General features: G+C 25.2%; 1 long non-coding RNA gene across 1 annotated transcript; it reads left to right on the top strand.

Annotated features, from left to right (window-relative positions):
• Nucleotides 1–4542: 4542 nt before the first annotated feature.
• On the top strand, nt 4543–20386 carry LOC145839403 (uncharacterized). Its single transcript, XR_014370057.1, has 5 exons — nt 4543–4646; nt 9699–9791; nt 11642–11763; nt 19214–19313; nt 20267–20386. It is a non-coding gene; the product is annotated as an uncharacterized LOC145839403 (long non-coding RNA).
• Nucleotides 20387–22182: the final 1796 nt, after the last annotated feature.

Below are 22182 nucleotides of genomic sequence, written 5' to 3' on the forward strand. Positions count from 1 at the left end.
TTATTTACTGATTTTGTTTTGAATATAAATGCTATGTAATTCCTTCTATGCAATAAAATACAATAATATCTGTCATACTCTAAGTTTAACTCTTTATATTTTAGGCTACAAAGTTTAGTAAAAATAAAAAAACTTAAAGTATTAACTTTGATAGAATTAACTAAATTGACGATAAACCTAACATTTAATACACTATTTTTAAGAAGAACTAATTTTGATTTATTAGCTATCAAGTTGTGTCAACGCCGTTTGTTACTAGTTTAGATTAAAACTTGGGCAATACCCTTGGTATTTAACTGAACATTAAAAGGAGCACATACATAATAAATATGCGCATTGTTTCTGAAAAACTAAATGAAAGTTTTAATGGTAATATTTCTATTAATCCTCTATCTGAAATGCTTGGTGCAACAAAAAGATTAAAAAAATTGACGGTGTCAGTTAAATATTTTATATATTCTGCCGTAACTGTAAAAGGTTATATGCTAGTAAAATATATTAAGATAAATTTCTACCTTAGTCAAACTTTTATCTGAAGAACTGATGATTCTTACCTGAGGAGACTCCATCGAAACCTAAACTAATTACATTGAATAAATGTTTTAGTTTTAATTTTTTTTATTAAAGAAAACAACGAACTCGGACAAAATTAAATAAACTAATATGCTAGTCTAAAAAAATATCTTACCAAAGAAAAAAACGAACATGAACAAAGATTTAAAAACAAAAATGTTAGTCTATAGAAAAATTGTATGAAATTCCCCTAAGAAATTCAATCAAATTGGTGCTTTGGCCGAATTCGGAGACAAATTGGTGCTTTGGCCGAATTCGGAGACAAGAGTGTGCAGTGCAACCTCTGATCTGCTTGTCTTAATCTAATGTTTTTTGGTGGCGGTGGTATGCCAGATATAGCGTGCTCAATGCTCAAATCTCTGGAGTTTTGTGTTGTCTTTAAAAGATCAACAAAAGTCCAGAGGTTAGGGTGATCGCCCCCAAGTACGCTATACAGGGCACGATGAGCAGTCTCTGCTACGTAATTAGTTCTGTCTGTTGCAGTGAGTACGCTGTTGTGTTGATTCCACGATGCTACTAGAAATAAAGGCTGCCCTCTGTTACCTATATTTTTTTTTACAAATCAACAAGGTTATTAACAATAAACAAACTTTTTGAGCGATAAACTTTTGTCGTTTAATAAACAGTAATAAAAAAACTTTTATGTTTAAACAAACTACTAGGTTAAAATGTTAAACTTATTTAATATAACTGGCTAGTTACTACAGAAGCAGCTTAACTATGTATTTTTAAAACTAGAGTTAAAACACGCATGACTTAATCTTACAACGGAACAAGTCTGTATTAAATTAAATTTTAGTTATTTTCAATAACAATACCTGATAATATTTAATTAAACGTTTAACAAAAAGTACTAAATTTTATTCATTACACAAATATGAAAAGTCGTGAAACGTAAAAAATAGAACTTAAGAATATTTTTGTTTTTATACTATGACTTAAATTTTAAAGCATTGTATGATATATAGTTTCAAATGTATCAAGCTACTATAGTTTAGAAAAAATATAATAAATCTTTTGTTTAAATAATTTCTATGAAAATTTTACAATTAAAAGTTATATTACTGAAAAAATTTAGTTTTGCTTATAGGCTTGTTAATCCATGCTATAGTGACGCACCATGTCATTTTGTCGCTGAGTCAAAGTGACGTATCGTGTCATTTTGTCGCTGTGCAAAACTAACGCACCATGCCTAAGTGACGCACCGTGTCATTTTGTCGCTGTGCCAAAATGACGTACCGTGTCAAAGTGACCCATATTGTCATTTTGTCGCTATGCCAAAGAGATGCACAGTGTCGTTTTGTCGCTGTGCCAAAGTGACCCTCTGTGCCAAAGTGACGCACCGTGTCATTTTGTCGCTGTGTCATTCTGACATCCATCCTTTCAACTCATAAACTTCGATAAAAAACACCAAAGACATTTTTTTTTTTGCTATCCATCTGTAACTCAAGAATATCTAGTGTAAGTTTCAAGTTATGACCTCATGGCCCCCCCTCTTACCCTTTTTTTGCTGCTCGTTGCCCCCTGAGTATCTACAATGGCCCCCAAGGGGGCCACTTGGGAAACCCTGGTTTAATAGCATTAAATGCCAAACTTAAAAATTGTAAAAAATTTTACAATTCTAAAACGATGTAAGAAGGGTTATATTATAGCCTGAAACAATAACAAACGAATGACATAGGCCTGAGTAAAATACTCGAGTAATTATACATTAAAAAGAAAGGCTACATTGTTAACAACTAGCACAACCTTACTTAACTTGTTTTTACTATAATAAGTCCTGGACAAGACGTTAAAAGGTATCCAAGAGGTGTACGACTCAATAAGCGAAATGTTTTTGTGAGCGGTCTTTGGACCAAACTTTTTGAGCGCTTTTTGTCTGTTGTTAAACTACAATATTATACTGTTTAAAACTTTCAGTAGAAAAAAAAACGACATGGTTTTTGTTTAACTTTTGTAAGACTTTCTGTGAAAATACTAGTTTGTAGTTAACACCTTAAAAAAAATGTGATTTTTGTAATCAAATTTTTACTTGTTTTCTCTCGTTTAAAAATTTCAAGTTAACGTTAATATAACTTATGGTTTTAACAAAAAAAAATTAAAACAAATAATAAAAAAAAACACGTAAAGTATGTTTAAACGCTAGTACAGTATAAAAAAAATTAGTTTCGAAGTTGCAATTTTTTATTTCATAGTTATAGAAGTTTACAGAAAAATGCCATGAAAACACTTTGTAACAAATAATAAAAATTATATTTAACAAACTACAAATTTACAAACTATGTCGAACAATAAGAAATTTTAATATGTCAATTCATAAGAATACATATCATCGCTCAATATTTTGAAAATTTAAGGCTCTAAACTCAAGCATGCATTAACTTTTAAAATTTTCTTTTCTAGCTTACTTAAAAAACTTGCGTTTTTATTATTTCACAGATTTAAAAAAATACCGTTTCGATATAATATGTTAAAGTGAATGCTTTTAACTGTTTTAGATTGCAAAAGGTATTAAATTAGTCAAGTTATTATATTCAACTGTTATTTATAAAATTGAGCGAGAAGTTCTATTGTAAATTTAGGGGTGTACTGCTTTAACTTTTATTTACGAGCATAAAGTTATTGTTATAGGAAAATTTATTAATTTTTCAAAAAACATAAAACTTTAATGTCAATTATTTTCCTTATCTTAAAAGCTATCTGAATTTTTTTTTTTTATTTTAGAGAACGCACCTTTGCCTTTAATTTAAAAAAAAAATTATTTAATTTGGGGTTGGAATTATTTCATGGGGTCCCTCCAAAAATAAAGGTTTTTTTTCGTTTTTTTTCATCAAATGGTATTAAAACCAAAAATAAATATTTTTTTTAATTATTTTCTTTTGATTTCCCTTAGTTTGCATGTTATTTAAACTCGTAAATAGTTATTTTATAAATAATGTTAATATCTTTTACGATTTGGCCCAAAATCAAAATGTAGTATATTACACTATCATTTGCCTTGGCCATTTCCTAGATAAAAAATTTATAAAAGGAAAAAAAAAGTTAATAAGAATGTGAATTACATCAAACTAAATTAAAATAAAATAATTTAATTAAATTTGTTGTATATTCACATTCTTATTAACTTTTTTTTTCCTTTTATCAATTTTTTATCTAGGAAATTGCCAAGGCAAATGATAGTGTAATATACTACATTTTGATTTTGGGCCAAATCGTAAAAGATATTAACATTATTTATAAAATAACTATTTACGAGTTTTTATAACATGCAAACTAAGGGAAATCAAAAAAAAAATTAAAAAAAAATATTTATTTTTAGTTCTAATATTATTTGATGAAAAAAAACGAAAAAAAACCTTTATTTTTGGAGGGACCCCATGAAATAATTCCAACCCCAAATTAAATAATTTTTTTTTAAAATTAAAGGCAAAGGTGCGTTCTCTAAAATAAAAAAAAAATTTCAGATAGCTTTTAAGATAAGGAAAATAATTGACATTAAAGTTTTATGTTTTTTGAAAAATTAATAAATTTCCTATAACAATAACTTTATGCTCGTCTTTTATTTTGCTGTTATACTTTGTATTTAGTTTTAACTAAGGGAATTTAACGACAATGCTTTACAAAGGTAGCTTGAAAAACCTTGAAATATTACAAATAAGCCAGCTGGTATACAGAAAATTCACACTGTTAATCATCTCATCTCTCACTCTAAATTTTTTATGTTTTTTGATTATTCATTTATTTTGTAATATTATTGTTTTATTTTTATTTATTAATAATATATTTTTTACTATCACTGTTACCCCTAACCCTTGTTGCCGTTATAGACTTGACCAGTGGGATTTGATTGCAGGTTGGAAATGAGCTGCTTCCAATCCAGCTACAGAAAGAAGAGCAATACACACCGCGCACAATTCCAACCCCAGAATAGCCGATCAATAACCTCTAACAAAAGGATAAGGATAGCAGTGGTAGTTAAAGAATACAAAAGATATAAAAACAAATTTATAATAAATGAATATTTAATGAAAATAAAAGAATATTTGGGTTTGAATTGTGCTCAGGTGGGACTTGTTAGTATACCAATTACTACATATCTACCAGATAAAGAAATCCCGACTTATTTTTGAAACTAAGCATTTTAACAGATTTTGTGTTTTTTAAAAGATTTGATTGTGAAAGTATGAAATACTTTCCTTTAAAATTATATGTAAATATATATTTTTACCATTTTTTTTCTCAAGGAATCTATTTAACTTTAGTTTTGATTTCTTGTATATGAAAAGTAAATAAAAAGTTTAAAAAGAAAAATAAATAGTTAATAGTTAATATATAAATAAAAAATAAGATGAAAAAACTAAGATATTCTTGCACTTACTACTGGTAATCTGCATCTAAACCTGGAATCCTGGAAAAACCTTAAACTTTAAGCAATTTTTGCTTGTTAAGTAGTTAAATTTCTGTTTGAAACAAAAAATCTACCATAGAGATAAACATTTTTTGCATTCATAAAAATTTATTTTATTAAAAACATTTTAAAGTAGCTTTACATTTTTTTAAATGTTTTATACTATTTAACACAGTTTTTTACATTAAACTTAACTTTAATTTAAAATTAGACCCAAAAAGGTGTACATTCAAAAATCTGAAAGAAATTTCTCTAACCTACCCTAAGAAAAAGGCTACCCTGATAAAAGTTTGCAACACACTCAGGATACTCGGTGGAATCAAGACAGCTCAAGATAACTAATGATAACTTGAATTTTAATTTTCAAACTCAGGCTGACACAGGATAGTTTAATTTTTTTTAAAACAAAGGGTAGTTTTTAGATTGCTTAAAATTTCAAGACAATTTTTATTCTAGATTTTGAGTAAGATAAGTTGATTTAATTCAATATTTTGTTTTTTTATAACCAATTTTGTTAAAGAATTTGATTTTTATTAGTTTTAGAAAGTTGAAATTTTTTTAAAGGTTTAAAAAAACCAGGATACTCAAGACAGTTTTTCTTAACTCAAAGAGTGGCAACACTGTAAATGTTTTTTATTGGTGGAAAAATAATAATATATAAAATAGTAAACATTGCAAAACATTTTTTAATAAAAGATAACATCACATGATTTTTGATTTACTATTTAATTGCAGCAGTTTACTAGTTGCTTAATTTTGTTTCTTATATTCTTTTTAATTATTAAACAAGTTAAAAACCAAATAACAGACAACTTGTTTTATGAACAGTGTATGCTTAATAATCTATACAACTTACTTTTAAGGTTTGGTGAAAAGTTGTATATTTTACAATTTAACAACTGTGATTGTGAAGATTTTAATTTAGTAAAATAATTTAATACACCATAAAGATTATTTGATCAACACTAAACAAAATTTTGAACAGATTATGGAAATATATTTTATTTTTGTTAGATAGTTAAATTATAAACAAATGTGTTAAATGGTTTATATGTAATTACTATTATTATTAAGCTAAATACTAAAAAAAGAACTATACTTTTTAGATACTTATTTTTTACTTTAAGTTCAAATACAGACTTATCTTTAATTTTTTAAGTAAGAATTAAAAAAGACAAGCTTGTTTTTCTATTAAAAATTTTTTTAAGATACCATTTTATTTTTAAACATATTGATGTTTAGATTTTAGAACACATGATAGGAATACTCCTTAGTTATGATGTAGCTTTAGTTCAAGACTTGATTTAAAATTTATATAAGATTGTTAAAGCTAAGATATAAAATATTTTACTGTAGCTAATTTTAGGATTTTTTTAATTGACAAAAGGCAAATGATTACTATCAGGTAGAATAAGTTTTCCTGCAATAAACATAGTATAATCTATTTTATTAAGAATTTTTAATATTTTTATCTAATTTTTATACAAAAAATAAGTTTGACACTTAAGTTTTATTGAGCAAATAATTTGATAATTGAAGCTACAGTAATTAGTTTTTTCATAAGTTATGTGTTTAAAATGTAACAAACTAACTGTTTTAAAAAATAATAAAAATAATATTTTTAAATAAAATAAAAGAGGTAAAATAAAATTTAAAAGATTCTGCTTTTTATGATGGCAAGGATGTATGTAATGTACTTATTTATTAGCATAGTCTATTTTTTAACAAAAACTTATAAGAAATAGGAAATCAAAACAAAAGAAAATTATGTTTCAGACTATATGAAGTAAATATAATATAATATACATTAAACTATGGAATTAAATGTTTTTAAAGTTTTTGTCACCGGTTTTATGTCAAAGAAAGTAAATAGTTGTTCTTTTGATCAGATAACAAACAATATTTTAAAGAAATTATTTGTATTTTGTCCTAATAGGAAACTTTTGACTAGCTGTGAACTTAAACTACATATCAGTTGTTATAAGAAACTATATGATTTAAATTCTAAAATTGTTAAGTTTTGACTATTTTAAAAAACACAATAAGGCTGTTATTCACAAAACACTTAAAAATAGTTTATAAAAATATTTCACCATTTTATTAAAAATATTTTAAAATTCTTCACTGATACCTTATAAGACATAAGACAAATTTGTTTTTAGTTTGTTGAGGTATCACAAAAGTTAAATTTATAAACCAATAGAAGTGATTAGTATATTTGTATAAAGTATTATTTTTAGTTTATAAAATATATCTTTAACAAAAGTAAAGAATCCAGATAATTTTTTTTAAGTTTATAATTATGTATTTTTTCTCTTTAATGTCTACTTTTGTTAAGTTTAGCAAAACTACACGATTCTCCTATTTGTCCAGACTTTTTACATGAACAAAAAATAAAAGAAACCTATATAATAAAAAATTCAATGCTGTCAAGCAAGTATAAAAGGTATATATACTTTTTTATTTATGTTTATGGATTATTTTATTTACACTTTGTAGTAATTAGGTTTTTTGGTTTTAAGAAAATTTAGTTATATTTTACCTGCATTAATAATATGAAGTATGGTAATCACTTTGACAATATGCATATGTTTTTTAATATAAACATTGATGACCATGTAGTAGAAATAAAAACTTAAAAAAAAACCTAAGTTTGATTTCATAAAAAGCAATCTGTTGAACAAATCTATAGTTGTGATAGTTGAAAAAAAGTATAAAGTAAAATTTTGTTGCAGTAACAATTTTTTTACAGCTTTTTTTTAATAAGTTTATAAATACTTTATTAAATTTATTTATATATTTAATTTAAAATATTTAGATGAAGTTATAGAAGTAAACACTGATGAAAACAGTTAACTTTACCTAAACAGTATTCTGCTTAGGGTTTTGACTCAATACAGTGTACTTTTAAACAAAACCATTTTGAAACACTTTTGTTTACATTTCAAATTATACATTCAAACTTGTTTAAAATTATATCAAGTACCTGTCAGCTGCAAGTCTATGGCATTTTACTTCTTTTTTTAATTAATAAAACTTTTTTTGGTTTATTTTTTATATATTTTGGTAAGGTGGATTAGGGTTATAGATTAAAAAAAAATAGGTAAAAATGGTAATGGGTAGTGCTTTAGATGTTAAAAATTTCCTGCTGTATTTCCTTACCTCATTTGCATACTGTTATAGATAAAAAAAATTTCCAAAGCCTTACAACTGCAGCCTACCCACAAAATACTACAGCAAACTGTTATCTTAGAAAAGACTTTATTATTTCTGTATTTATCATTTGCTAGTTTAACTTTAAATATGTGTTAAGTAATATAAAAAAATATGAAAAAAACATGAGACCTGATATTTATGAAATTTGCGTTTTTGTTTAGTGCTAGACCAATTTTTAATCGCACCTACATTTTTTTATAATGATTAATTAATGACAAAAATAAGATCTAGTCTTATAAAAGCATCAGAAGTTGTATAATATATTATCAGCTTAATTTGATGTACTAGAATGCTGCACCTGCATTTAGTATAGAAATGTTTTTATTTTGTCATTATAGAAACTATAAAACAGTGTTTCCTAAAGAGGCAATAAAATAACCCTATGATAGTCACTCACTTTATAAATTACTGCTATAAACTATAGAAAACATACAAAAAACCTTTTAGGATTAAATTTTATTCTACAAAAGTAAACTTAAATTATACGAAGAAAGTACATTAGTATTAACCAATAAACTGCTTTTGAATGAATGATGATAACAGCTCAAGTAACTGGTTGTCTTGCTCTTTAAAGTATGTGGAATAAGATAATTAAAGGTAAAGTCTGGCACACCAAATTGAGTTTAGTAAATGTTTTTTATAAAGGTATAGTATGTGAAGGTAACATTATAAAGTAAAATAAAGAGTTTAAATCTGTTAAGAAAACGAAATAAAAGTTATTCAATATAAAATTTATGTTCTAAAGAGGTCAAGATCTTCTGCATATAAAATTTAAATTTAGAAATTTATCCTGAAGCACTTAAAAATATTTGAACTTTTTCAATTTATGGAGTCTTTTGTATGTAATGTAACTACAAAAGAGAAAAATGAATTGTTTTTAATTATTATTAGTATTTTTTTATACTAAAATACCCATTTAAAAAAATTAAGATTATATTTAAAGTTCTCTTAACAAAATAATAATAAAGTAGTGAAAAAATAAAAAGAAATAACGATGTATATTATTTTGTACTTAGTCAAGGTTAAAATTTATTCAGTCAATGATTTTAGATTTACTAGTACCAGAAAAAATGTTGAACAAAAATCCCAAAAATAAGCTGGAAAAACCTGCAGTTTAAGACATTTTTTACATGTTAAGAAATGATATTTAGATTTGTAACAAAAAATCTGTCATATAGATATTTTTTTGTTAATATTAATTTTTTTTTAAATAATAAAATACATTAAAAGTAGCTTTACAATATGTTTTTAATGTTTTATACTAAAAAAAAACTTTTTTTACCTTAACTTAATTTTATACTAAAAATAGATTCAAAAACTTGAATTTTTGACAACCTGGAAATTCGGAAAACCTGAAAAAAAAATTTCTCAAAAACATTTGGCAATCGGCAAAAAAGTACATTACTTTCTTTTAGTACTACAAAAAAGTTATTTTTTGATATAATATACAGATGGCAACTAGTTTACAAAATAATGAAAATTTAGTTTATTATATTTTTAGGTTTCTTATTGTTGTAATCTAAAAACCAATAAAAACTTTAAAACAAGGGCAGATGAGACAACATTTAAAGAAAAAGATAGTACTGAAGCTTTGGTTAGTTTACATATTGATCACTTAGACAAGATTGACTTTTAAAACTTAAGATAGCACATTTTAATTTTAAAAAATCTCTGTCCTGTACATATATAAATTTTATGTATAAGAAAACAAAATGTTCGTTTAAGTAATTTGTTGTAACAATTATTTCATTTTCCCTATTTTTTGAAAACTATTTTATTAATTATATATTTTTGTTCAATGATAAATTTTTAAAATTTTATTACAATACAATGTTTCACTTGTTTAAAAAAACGAGATCTTCAGTTGTTTAAAATCTTATTCAAATAGATCAAAAGTATAGTTTTTTTAAAAATATATCTCCTCCAAAATTTTCTAAAGTTTTGTTTTAAATTTTGTGTTAACTAGCATTCATTACGGCCATAACTTTGCGCTATAAATAATAGATAATAAACTTAACTACACAACCATCAACAACAGTATCTCAAACAACCTACGACTGGTTTTGTCCTTATTAGGACTCATCAGGCAGGGAAAGTCGCAAGAAACCTAGATACTTATTATTGATGGCGCGAATCATCTCAACTTTGTTGATGATGGCCATGATAAATGTTCGTTAAAACTGATCAAACTAGCGTAGACTAAAATCTCACAATAACTTGACAATATCTGAGACATTTGGTTGTGAATGATTTGGCTGCTTTGATTTCCCTGAATTAACCCACAAACAATTGCTTCATATGCACTTAAGCCCGCTTGGTTTAGATATCAGCAGCGGTTTCTTGTGACTATGCCTGCCTGATGAGTCCTAATAAGGACAAACCAGTTGTAGGTTGTCTTGATACTGTTGTGGATAGTTAAGTAGTAAAGTTCATTGTTTATTTTTCAATTTTTGTGGAAATGTTCTTCTATCCGTCAGACAGACACATAATTTTACAAAGTCTAAAGATTTATAGAGTTAAGTTAGCATTCAAATTTTCATATAGAAAATAATTATACTTTTAATTCCATATACAAAATAATTTTAATTTGTATAATATAAAAACAGATATACCAATTTTTGTAGGTTTTGAGAATTGTATAATGCGTAACTAAACAAGAGTGCGTAGCCAGTGTGCTTGTAGATTTGCAAGAGGTTACTGTATTAGTCGTTCAGACTTTTTATGTATTTAAGAACGAAACACCAATAAAAATATATTAAAGAGTAACTAAATTTATATAAAATTTAAGTAAGTATTGTAACATTACAGGGTTACCAAAAAACCAGGAAGTTCGAACAAAAGTAACTAAAAAACTGAAATTTTAAGCTGTTTAGTTTTCACATGTTAAGTAACAAAATTGCGATTAGATACAAAAAATTTTCCAAAAAGATTTTTTTTCATAATTAACATATTAAAAGAAGCTTTATAGTTTATTTTTAAAGTTGTTATACTATTTAAGACACTTTTTTTACATTAATTTTAATTTCATACTAAAAATAGACCATTAATTTGTTTTTTATAAACCCGGATTGGAAGAAATTTACAAAAAACATTTGGCAACCCTGAACATTACTCTGTATTAGTTGTAGTTGTTTGATCGGCTTGTAAATTAATGAACTTAATTAATTTTATTATTAAAAAACTGATTGTATATTTATAAAAATACCTTAAATCAAAGTAGAAATAAAACAGTTGTTAAATATGGACATTTAACCTAGTAAAATTAAAAAGTTGTATCTCACTAATATAGACTTATAATAAACTGAAATAGATTTAATTGGATTTATCACTTCTAAAACTTAACCATTGTTTTGATATACAGCTTCATTACTGACCATGTATTTGCAGTGAATATTTAATATTTTAAAAATGTACTTTAATATATTATAAAACTCACTATTACAGAAATTTGTGAAGATGGATTTGTTGATATCACAATATAAAGCAAGTATGTATCTCTTTGAAAGAGTGGCTGAATTCGAAAAAGAGTCATTCTAAAGTCAACTAGATTAAAAAAGATATTCAAGGTAAAAGATTAGTTTTGTATGAAGAAAGTTTATCCTATAAATAACTTTAAGTGTTTTCTTATTTAGTTTAAGACCAGAGAGAGAGGAGCAACATTTTTGTTTACAAAAGTTAAGATTGGTTTATATTTAAAAACTTAAAGTAGTTACTTTTTACATTTAAATAAGATACTTTTTATACAACAAAAAACTTCAACTAGTTTTTGAGATATAATAGATTGTTAATGAAAAATAAAAAAAGTTTAATTCTTGTGAAACTGTCTTTTTTTGCCTTTTTAGTTTGCGTCTTCCAATAGAAACGTATGAAGTTCTATCTATCATTGCTCATAAATCGAAAGCTACTTTTAAAAAAAGACACTAGTAGCTTAGTTATCTATGTAAAAAACAAGTGATATATCTCCCTATAGCCTTACTTTAAGTACTTACTATTATTAATTCATCATATATTTAGGTGGTGAAACGTTTTTTTCTTATTTATATTTTCTACCTTAACAACTAAGCTACTGTTTACTTTTTAAGTTCAAAGTTACTTATTGCGTATTTTCAGAAAGTACCAGGGAGTTTCATAGGCTTCTAAGGCACAAACTAAAAAGGCAAAAAAAGATACTGTTTCACAAAAATTTTATCATCTTGTAAAACTTTTGAGCAATAGATTTTATAAAACTTTTAAAAATCCGCTAGACAGAGCGTTTTTTTAAAGTAACTTTTTTTTCAAAAATTAACAAAAGTGTTAAATATTTTTATTGGCCATAAAGTGTTTGTTTTTCAGTTAAAAAATATTTTTGATGCGTATTTATAAATATTTCAAGGTGTATATTAACTGAAAATTTGTTTACTTCAATAAACGTAGGAGGAGATAAGTTTTCTATTGTTTTAATATTGTGCTCTTTTTATTTTCTCCTTCCTTAAGGAATTATTGTACGCTCTGACCTTGATATTGAAAATTATTTTGTATTTTTAAGAGCTGTAAAAAGCAACTTCTAGGTTAGTTAAAGCTAAACAGGCTAAAGATCAAGGTGTAAACAAACTAATTTATTTCCTTATGGTCTAAATAATTAAAATATGGATTTGTTATACAAGTTTAATTTTATATATGTTAGCTTTGAAAATCATATAATTTTACTGAATGCAAGCGTCAAATTTTAACAAAATTACATTAAAAAAATATCAAAGGTTTTTTTTTCTAGAGTGATGCTAAGAATTAGTTTAAGCTTTTAATTTGGTCTTTTACACAAAAGTTTTATATAAAAGTAGGCATTCAAATAAGTGCTTAATTGTATTAATTAAACATCTTTTAATAATATCTAATTTTAATAAAAAAAAGGCATTTAATGTGGTTATATGAAACATTGTTTAATAACTAATTTTATTGCAATAATACTACTCTTCAACAGTTATCAATCTTATCAAAAATAGTCTTTATTTCAAGCAAATTAAGTACTTAATACAAGGTTGCCAGAAAACCTGTAAAAAACCTTGAATTTGAGATATTTTTGAAGAGAAACTGGAAAAACCCGAAATTAAAAAAAAAACATGTAAGATAATGATTTTTTGATTAGATACAAAAAAAAACTATCTTTTACTACTTTATTTATTACAAAACACATTTAAAGTATCATTACATTATCTTTTTAAATAGTTTTGTACCATTTAAGAGACAGTATTTTACCTCAAAATATGTTTTATTATAAAAATGGACAGTTAAACTTCTACTTTCAAAACCTGAAAGAAATTAAGAAAAACTGGAAAAAAAAAATTCAAAAGACTTTTGGTAATTCTATTATTAATATTATTGTTAGATAAAAGTTACTATGTCTCATTCTAAAAAGAATACTTTTTTTATACATGTGCTCTACCATACATAGCCAATCAGCTTAATACAAATATGCAATTTTAACAAGTTTTAAATATAAAAAACATTTATTTTATTTATTTTCTCCTTGAAGTTATTCAACATTTCAAGATAGTTCAAAGTGTCTTTAATAAATGTTACAAGGTTTATATCTTTTATATGCTGAGTTGAACTAATCTTGGTTTTAAGATATTCTTTTGTTTAACATTTTTGTTTAGTTAAACATTAAAATGTTTACAATGCGTTTTAACTTTAGAAACTCAGAGTACAATAAGTCGTAAAAGGTAGTAGTTAGTATTAAAATTTTTATTAACTAATGCCTATCTTTTCTGAGATAAATTATATCCATTTTAATTTGACCAAATCTTCTAAATAGAAAATAAAACTATAAAACTCCTTTTTATTTTATGTTTTATCTTCTGTTAGTATTTTTATTTGATATAAAAAACTTCTCTATGCAGATTTATATTAAGAATTTGATCAGTATTGCTATTTAATATTTTGGATTGATTTATAGACTAAACTATATACATATGAAAAAGCTCCTCTTAAAATACAATAAATTTTGAAGTATTTTATAGTCATTTAACTGTTGTCTTTGTGAATTTTAGTTGTTTGATTAGTTAGATGGAAGATCGACTTTTGTACTGAATTTTTGTAATGCACAATATTACATCATACTGTTTTTTTTTTTGCATAACTTTTGCATCTATATTTAGTAAATTGCTTTTTTTGTTAAATTGAACTGGCTGATGATTAGAGCTTTATGAAACATTAAAGCTTTATGAAACATATATTCCAGTATTTTTAAAATCGTACCTTTCCAATAAATTATTTAAAAGTCCTTCAAGTGGGCTCTGTAGAAGGTGTTTAAGTTTTAATAATAACCTTATTTTATATATATTTATCTAATTATATAAAAAATAAAATTTATATAGCTTTTTCACACATGAAATGTAAAATTTCATGTGCTCCTCAGTAAGCTACAGTTTATTATAATAGTTAACAGAAGTTTAGATTTTGAAAATTTTTATAATAATTGTGACGTAGTAATGGTACAGTTTATTGTACGATTAGCTGAATTCGAAATAAATTGTTAATTTGTGCTTTTTAGGAAAGTTTTGAAAGATTATTTTGGAAAAATGTTTTGAGCTATTAGAAAAATTTTTTTAGACTGTTGGAAAAATGTTATAAAATACTCGTGTTTGCAGCTTAAATTTTATTTTGTTTTAATATTTAGTTGGTTTTAATTTTGTTAAAAATGTATTTTTGATAATGTATGTTTTGTCTTTCGCTTTTCTTGTTTAGTGTTACGTTCTTATCTGATTTTTCGATTTCTATTTTTTCTAAGTTACAAAGTTTGCAGCCAAATTTAGTAATGAATTTTGATTTTGTCCTGTTTAATATTTCCCATTTAATTTTGTAGTCTGTATTGTTATCTTTTCAGTTCCATATATAGTTCGCTAGTTCTGTTGTGTGTCTTTTGTAAATATTGTTGAATGACAGGGTTGCCACTTGACCTGGAATTCTGGAAAAACCTAGAATTTGACAATTTAAGCAAAAATAACCTGGAAAAACCTGGAATTTAAGAAATTCTGAAAAAAACCTGGAAGAACCTGGAATTTTTTATTAATTTTAACATTTTCAGTAGTAAAATTTCGATTTGAGACAAAAATCTATCATATAAATAAGATTTTTTTGTCATAATCGAAATTTTTTTCGAAATTTTTTATTTAAAAACATATTTAAAGTAACTTTACTGTATGTTTTCAATGTTTTTATAGTATTTAGCACATTTTCTTATATAGAAATTAACTTAAAACTAAAAATAGACCCAAAAATGTGTACTTTTAAAAACCTGGAAGAAATTTTGAAAACCTGGAAAAATTTGGAAAAATGAGTGGCAACCCTGGAATGATGATTTGTGGTTTCTATATCGTTGTTAAAAAGTATTTCCTGTGGATCCTATATACTATTTTGTTGTTTTATTTGATGTTACTGTTGCTTTATATATTATATTTGACACTAGGCATTCGTTATTTGAAGTGCACAGCTCTTTACGGCAATTAACAAATTAATTAAATATATCGTAAGGACGAAATCGACACAGTTATTAACTGCTGCAAATCTGTCCTTATTTGCAGCAATTGTGCGTGGTCGAAGAAGGATATGGGCGATGGTTTTGATATACCGCAGGGAAGTTCTCATGGTGCAGAAGTATGGGAACTAGTATGGTTACTCATACTGAAGGAAATTGAGAAGGAAAATATCTTTGAGCAGAACAAGTTTGGAATTTATAGAGACGATGGCTTAGCGATCGTAGAAAGTAAGTCAGGTCCAGTTATTGAGCGGCTTTCAAAAAGACTCAGAAAGGTGTTCAGTAGATTCGACTTACAAATAACTATAGATTCCAATCTATTAAGAACTGATTTTTTGGATGTAGAGCTAGATCTTCGCAATGACACTTATGCACCGTACAGAAAACCAAGTTTCCAAGCCACCTATGTCAATGTCAAATCAAATCACATTTGATATGTTGTCAATCAAGTACCTAAATCCATCAACAAAAGGTAGACAACAATATCTAAGAATGAGAGCTCCTTTAACAGAGCGAAACCGCACTACCAGGAAGTGTTAATTAAAGGAGGTCACAATCACGATTTGAAATATAACGCTGGTAACGAGAAAAAGACCAAACGGAAAAGGAAAAATATCCTATATTTCACGCCACCAAAAATTGGTAAACGGTTCCTGACAATTGTTAGCCGAAACTTTGGCCCAACGCACCCTTACCATAAAATTTTCAATAGAAAACTGTTGAAAATTTCATACTCGTACATGCCAAACATGAAGAGCCAGATAATGTCTCATAATCGTAAAATGTTAGAAGATAAGGCAGACAAACGAAAGCAATGCAACTGCAGAGACAAATGCATGGTAGATGGCAATTGTTTATTAACAAATGTTATCCATAGCGCGACGGTAATAACATCAGACAAAAGTAATCAGTATGTTGGCTCATCAGGTTTATTGTTTAAAAGTAGGTACACACGGCATAAATGTTCATTTAACAACAGTAAATACAGACTAAAAACTACGCTTTCGAAATACATCTGGCATTTGAAGGATAGAAATAAAGATTTTAGCATTAACTGGAAAATTTTAGCACGAACAAAAAACAAATTCAGTTTAAAACATGGCTGCACTCTCTGCAATATGGAAAAACACGATATCTCAAAATTAAACTCAAATCTAGCTTTAAATAAACGAAATAAACTTTTTAGTAATTGTAAACATTTTTCAAGCTTTTATTTTAGACAGTTTTAAACATATATACAATTTTAGTAGGTCTTATATTTTTTAATGATTTACTTTGTGATGTTATAATCCTTAAAGTTTTTGTTTAATTTCATGTAACCGCACTACCGCATTGACTTATGTTTTAAAATATTATCACAATAAACAAACTGAAGATCTGTTCTGTTTAACAGAGTAGTGAAACAATTGTATTTGTAAAACATTGTGTTTTATTAATATATATATATATAATTTATTGAAATGGCGATTTTAAAAAATCTGATACATATGTTTCATAAAGCTTTAATTTTTCATAAAGCTTTAATCATCAGCCAGTTAAATTCAAAATAAAAAGCACTGTACTAAACAAAGATACAAAAGTTATGCAAAAAAACAAAAAACAGTATGACGTAATATTGTACATTACAAATATTCAGTACAAAAATCGATCTACCATCTAACTAATCAAACAACTAAAATTAACGAAAACAACAGTTAATTGACTATAAAATACTTCAAAATTTGTTGTATTTTAAGAGAAGCTTTTTCATATGTCGACAAGACGATATAAATTCGCTCCTCTTATTTAAATTTAAATATAGCCTTCTACAAAAAAAATGCATTTGGTGCTGTAATGGATTTCTAATTTGTACAAAAGTATATAAAATATAAGAAAGATGTTTAATAAAAATTGATTATGTTACTACAATTTTTTTTAATTTGACTGTTGCCCACATAAGGGTAAATGTGTCTTGCATTGTATTAAAGACGTATTGATGGATGTTTTGAGTAGGAATGAAATTTCATGCCATAAGAATTTGAAGAATTGAAAATTTTTATTTATTTAAAGATGTAAACAGAGGGGTGTTAAGACACCTAAGCTATAAAGGTCAGAGCCAAAGAGTTACCATTTAAAAACATATTTTAGATTAAAAATATACAATAAACCTAGTTTGTGCAATATTAAAAAAAATTAAAATTTTTAATTTTTGAAATTTTAGAATTCTAAAATGCGTTACTAAACGAGAGTGCGTAACGTCAAGAGTGTGTAAAGATGCGAGAGGTTACTGTACATATGTTTCATAAAGTTTTAGTTTTTCATAAAGCTTTAATCATCAGCCAGTTAAGGCCATAGGGGGGGTAGAAGCCATTTTTTGACCAAAAATAACATATAGACTTATATTATAGTAAATTTCATAATCTTTCAGATGCTTTTTTTAGATTTTAAAAATATTAAGTAACTTTTTTTTTATGACCGGTTGTATAAAGGGTTGTCTTTATAAAGGGTATATAAAGGGTAACTTTAAAGCCGTTTTTCTCGAGTTTTTAAAAACGGGCTTTAAAATCTATCTTCTCCTTCATTTTTCAAGCAATCTTCTTCAAATTTTCAGGAAATGTTCCTTACATTATGAGAAAAAACGTTATTTGTGAATTTTAATAATTTTTAAAAATTAAATTTTATGACAAAAAAAAAAATGATTTTTTATCAAAAATTTTTTTTTTTTTCAAAAAAAGGTATTTTTACTTAAAATTTTTTTCAAGTCACAAATAACGTTTTTTTGTTATTGTATAAAGAATAGACTGTGAAAGTTTTAAGAAGATTGCTTAAAAAATGAAGGAGGAGATAGATTTTGAATGCATTAGTCTTTTTTTGCCGTTTTAGTTTTTCCTTCCCCATAAGGAACCTGTTATGCTGCCCGACTTTGGCCGGTCATATCTCAAAAACTAATTCGAATTTTTAAAAACGATAAAAAGCAACTTGAAGCTTAGTAAAAACTCTATAAAATAAGATCAACTTGTAAAAAACATGGCCTACCCCCCTATGGCCTTAAATTAAAAATAAAAAGCACTGTACTAGACAAAGATGCAAAAGTTATGCAAAAAACCAAAAACAGTGTGGCGTAATATTGTGCATTACAAAAATTTAGTACAAAAATTGATCTTCCATCTAACTAATCAGTTAAATGACTATAAAATACTTCAAAATTTATTGAAAGTCTAATATATTTTATTTTTATGAAACATATGTTTTTGTTTTTTGTAAACTTTTGCATCTTTGTTTACCGAAGTGCTTTTTGTTTTAAATTTGAACTGGCTGAAGATTAAAGACAATCTTTTTTGTCTTTATGAAACATATGTTCCAGTATTTTTAAAATCGTACATTTCATTAAATTATTTAAAAGCCCTTCAAGTGGGCTCAGTAGAAGGTGTTCAAGTTTGAATAATAACCTTATTTTATATATATAATTTATTCTTAAATTATCTTTATATGAAAGTTCTTTAAATACCTTATAATTTTAACAGATGGAAAGCTAATCAAGTGTTTTAAACTACGAAGCGATAGCTTACAAGGAAACCATTAAACAATAAAGCATGGCCCAATAAGAAACAAAAAGTTATTTTTGTAAGTTGATGAAGATTTTGTATATGAGCAATATTTACGTATTTTAATGTATATATTAAGTTAATAAGGAATCTTTATTGTTATCAGGGTTGCCACTCGGTCAGGAAATCAGTAAAAGTCAGGAAATTTGATAAAATTAAAAAAAAGTCAAATTTTGTCTCTTTAAATTTCTAGAACTCCTTGTTTCCAAAGCCTTCAAATGGTAAAGATTAATTAAAAGTCCTTTGAAGTCAGAAAAAAATTCCAAAATTTTCCCAAAAATTTACAAAAATATTTAATTTTATTTCCTATGCCTTCATCTGGTATAAATTAGTAAAATATCCTTTATTAAACTGCAGTCTCCTGTATTAAAATTAGATTGAAAGCTAAATATAGTTTCTAGTGTTAGATTATGTATTATAGAATGAGTTTAATTTAAAGTTTGATTTAGAAAAGTCAGGAAAATTTTGGTAAAAAGTCAGGAAAAGTCAGGAAATTTTTCTCAGCTTGATCAGTGGCAACCATGTTGTTATTCAATGCTTAAAAGTTTTAAGATATATATTTTACCAAATATTAACTTAAATAATTTAAAGCGTTATAAAGTTTCAAAAAAAAAACATTTTTCGTTTATTTAAATTTCTATCAAAATTATAACTGTTCAAAATATAGTTTTAATCGTTTGCTAACAAAAGATCCTAGTAAAGTAATTTCACTGGAATATAAAGAGTTATCTTTCCTATTAACAACCCAGTTGAAGTGTGTTGATTCGTTGACACACAGAAACATATGTTGGTAGAATAAAGGAAGATTACTGTATAATTTGTTTTTATCAAAATTATATACACTAAATTTTATAACTTGTTATATAAACTACGCAAGACACTGCACACACTTAGTAAAAAGCTGTATTAAGACTAAATGTCGTAGTTTTGAATTTAAAACAAAAACTATTATAATTTTAAATTATTTTGCAGATCATATCGAGTTGGAAACTAACTTCTGTTTCAAACGGTTTCAAAAATCAATCCAGTTTTCTACACCTTGGTTTCTTATTGGCTTGCAGCAGTAATCTTTCAGAATATATGTCGAAATAGGTAAATAGTTGTCAAAGTTTAGCATCTACTAACTTGAGAAAAATCTGTTCTATTTTCGATAGTTTTTAATTCCAAATTTTAGAAATCTCAGTTTATTTTTCGTCTTTTTCTGTTTTTATTGTATCACTAACAAACTGGTATTGTAAATTATATTTTAAAAACTTGTATGTGTTTTATTTTGTAACATTTAGTTCATTTTTGATGTTAAAATATTATTTTATTGTAATAGTATTAAACATTTAACTTAAAACTATAATTTTAATTACATTCAAATCATGTTGAGTTTTATTTCCAAACTATTATAAATAACTTCTTAGTTTCGATATTTCGCTCTTTTTCAAACGGCGTATTTATGCAGAAACCATTTTGTTGCTAATATTATAGTTAATCAGCAATAATGTTTCCTCATTTATTTAGTTTAAAGAATAGCTTTCTAACACTACTCTACAACTCGAGGTATATTTCTTATTTTTTTCTTTAAAGGTATATTTAAAAATTATATATGTTATATACAAAAAGGCCTAGTTTAATATTTTTTATCTTGAACTATTTAAAAAGTTTTTAGTAATCATTAAGCTTAGTTGGTAGTTATGTCAACATGAATTAAGTTATCGTTTATATATTATATAAGTTTGTTTAAGGTGTATATTATCTAAAATGTTATTATGAAATTTTGATATTTCAAAGGGCCTTTTAGAATATCGGCGGAAAATGCTAACAAAAGTTTAAGTTTTTTACTGTAAATAATTTATTTAAATTAAACCCTCGCAGAAATAGATTCTAAAGTGTACACGTTTAATGTTTTGAATACTTTAAGTTTTTAACTTGTTTAATTTATTACTGCTACGTTGTTAACTTTTATTAACTTTTATACTGGAGTTTCTAAAAAGGTATCTAAAAAATTTTTTCAAGTAGGCTAAAAGTATATTTGAACTGTTTTTTAAAAAATTTTATTATGATTACTGAATGTTTGTATTTTTTCCAAAATTATTAAATCTAATCAAATATTTTTATTAATGTTTTATTAATATTTTTCACCATTTGATAGTATTTAGATTAAAAATTTTTAATCCATTTTACAAACTATTTTTTAAGTATTTATAAAGGATTATAAAAAATATTGTATGCTATATAAGAAAGTTAACAATTTCAAGTAATAACTATTAGCTGTAGTGGAAGATTTTTTGATAACTAATATAAATTGTATAGAAGATAGTTAAGTTAAAACTGCTTAATACTTTTGTGTTTAATGATTAAGCTATCTAAAAATTAGGTTTACATTGTTTAAAATAAAATAATGTATTGTTGTAGTTGTTTAAAAATATAACTTATATTATGTAAATCATTATAACTTAATTTACTTATTTAAAGTATAATCTTTATTAAGACATGTTTGTAATAATTTTTTAAATAGTTTACTTTATACATGTATATTCAGTTTTGTATATCTTTTATTTAAGTTTCCCATAAATATAATCAGAAAAAGGTAACAATTTGAAGCTTTGTAATGTAATATAAAATAAATTTGCGAAGTGTTTTGATTTTGTTTAGCTAACTTACGAAAAACTTGAAATATATTCAAGTATATAAATTCAAATATATCAATACGACATAATTTAATTAAATTATCACACCTGAAACAGTTGACATCAGTTTTGTTCGAACTTTTTTGAAAATTTTTATTATAAACTTAAGTAGTTAAAACTTACAGTTTTTGTATTTTTGTTGTTGTTGTGATTTTTAAACTTTTTTAATTGTAATGGTATTATTTACTGCACAATAGTTTTAACATTTAA

This window comes from Thalia democratica, chromosome 6 (genome assembly GCF_965202585.1).
Source record: "Thalia democratica chromosome 6, ktThaDemo2.hap1.1, whole genome shotgun sequence".
In the NCBI taxonomy this organism is placed as follows: domain Eukaryota; kingdom Metazoa; phylum Chordata; class Thaliacea; order Salpida; family Salpidae; genus Thalia; species Thalia democratica.